Here is a 2,395-nt window from a genome sequence, read left to right on the forward strand (position 1 = left end):
ATGAGCCCAAGGTCACCCAGCTGGCTGCATCTGGAGGAGGCTTGCCAAATTAGAAGCTGCCTCTCTTAACCTCTACACCATGCTGGCAGGGTACTTACTGGACAGATAAAGAGGTTTTGAGGGCAGGAAGCAGAACACTTTATAAATGTGTATTTTCAAAGTAGACACGTGCATGTGTATATATACAAGGGAATACATACAAGAGGGGAATGCATATGGTCCTTCACTGCTATCTAATGCGTCATCTAAAAGGCAATCTATCTAGGCCAGCAAACCAAGTTGTAGACTTTCTCATTTAAAAACCAAACAGGCAAGGCTTTGTGGAGCGGAGTCAAACTAACTTTTTCTCCAAACGAAGGGAAACGTCACTCAGCCAGAGGGAAACCCCTGCAGTCCTGGGAGGGGGGGAACCATTCCTCCTCCAAGGATACGGGGGGGGGGGGTATGACGGGAGGCCTCTAGGAGCTCTAGGCATGCTGCTGCGCTTCCTCATGGAAGAAATGCGCTTTAAGATTCCACAGGGCAACTGTTGTCTGCGCTATGACAGACTAACATGGCAACTTGCAGGAATTTGTAATTAACTTGAGTAATTAAAATTTCCTTCCAAATGACAGGAAAGAGTCACACCAAGCCAGAGGTCATGACTGAGCTCATAAACCCCAGAAAGCCCCCCTTATTGTCCCCCTCCCCATGTACATAACATCTATCTTCACAGATGCTACCTACTTTGGTTGCCCAACCGTGGGAAATCTTCCCCTGTGGGGTCCTACCAATTACTAGAGGGAACATCTGTGTCTCCTGGGAAGTGATTGGACTAAGGAGGTGCTTCAGCTCTTCCTAGGATTCACATCTCTGAACAGCCTGTTTAACCTTTTACAATCTGCCAACTTACTGGGAGGAAAGATGGCTGCCTCTCAGCCGGTTTCTCGAATTATCTCTGCAGAATGTAATGCATGCCTGAGACTCAAAGATATAGGTAAGACAGGCTGACACTTAGAATTTCTTTTTAACTGCCTGTTCTGAACCTCTTAGCTGTATATGCCACAATAAATTGCTAATGGTTCCTTTGCAGGAACAGGTCCTTAGCCTAGGGGTGTTCTTGGACTGGATAAGCAGGTGGCAGCTGTGGGCAGCAGTGCCTGTTACCAGTTTTGACTGCAGCCTTTATCTAACCACTGTGGGTGCATGCCCTGCTTACTTCAGGGTTGGATTTCTGCAATATGCTCTGTGTGGGGCTGCCCTTGAAAAGCATTCAGAAACTTCAGTTGATGCAGAATGCTGTATCCAAGATACTGACTGGAGTGGGTGGCAGGGACCACATTGCTCCAGGTTTGGCTAATCTACACAAGCTCTTAGTTTGCTTCCAAGCACAATTCAAGGTGCTGGTCTTGACCTTCAAAGCCCTGTATAATTTGGAACTAATGTATCTGAAGGGCTGTCAACTCCCGTATGAACCTTCCCATCCATTACAGTAATCTTTGGAGGTTGTTCTTGGGGTGCTCTCAATTTTGGCAACAACACCCTGGGATACTCATTTGTCCCCTCCTGTTGCCATCTTTCACCAGTGGGTGAACTTTTGTTTAGTTTTTCCCTAGGGATCTCTCCTTCCTGCCCAATATTTTAATTGGTGTTTTTATGCCTTTTAATCCTGTTTTTTTAATTGTTTTAATGATTTGTGCTTGAAGTGGAGGGTGCTTTTAAAATGTGACTTTATTATATCCGTTTTAATTCCTTAGCTGCCTTGTTGGCCGTTGAGGGGGCAGAAAGGCAGGATACAAATTTTATATATAAATAAACCAATGATAAATATAAACCAGTATGCTGAGACCAGGCTAGTGGGCTGGTCATCAGCACACACAGAGAGACAAACAGCATTCACATTCCCTGGGTGCCTGTTTCCAGTTTGGGCTGTGAGAGCTGTTGCTCACAGTGGAGACCTTCAGCCACAGAAATCAAAAAGGTGATAAATGAAAAGCAGGGGAGATCTGCTTTTGCTGGGGAAGGATCTTTCCCCCGCTGCCATTCCTGTCTTGGAGAGGAACTTTGGCCCTTTCTGCTGTTTGAAGGAGAAGGGAGGGAAAGACCAATACTAAAATGCCCAGACCAGTTGCCAATCTGATCCTAGTATGGAGCTCTAGGACTGACTATAGCAGATCTTTGGAAAGCTGGGCTGAAGAGAAAACACACAAGATAAATACAGCAATGTGGGCTGAGTTTCAGTATCCTGGAAAACTGAGGCCAATTCTGGTGGAGATGGCAGAGTCTCTTCTTTCCTTAATTTGTGGGGAACCAACCAGGTTTAATATCTCTTTCTGCCCTCAGAGTTGGAGCTTGGAATGGAGGATCCACTAGGCCCTCCCTCTGCCAGGTCAAAGAAATCACATCAGTACAAGCC

Source organism: Paroedura picta, chromosome 14 (assembly GCF_049243985.1).
Source record: "Paroedura picta isolate Pp20150507F chromosome 14, Ppicta_v3.0, whole genome shotgun sequence".
Classification (NCBI taxonomy): Eukaryota; Metazoa; Chordata; class Lepidosauria; order Squamata; family Gekkonidae; genus Paroedura; species Paroedura picta.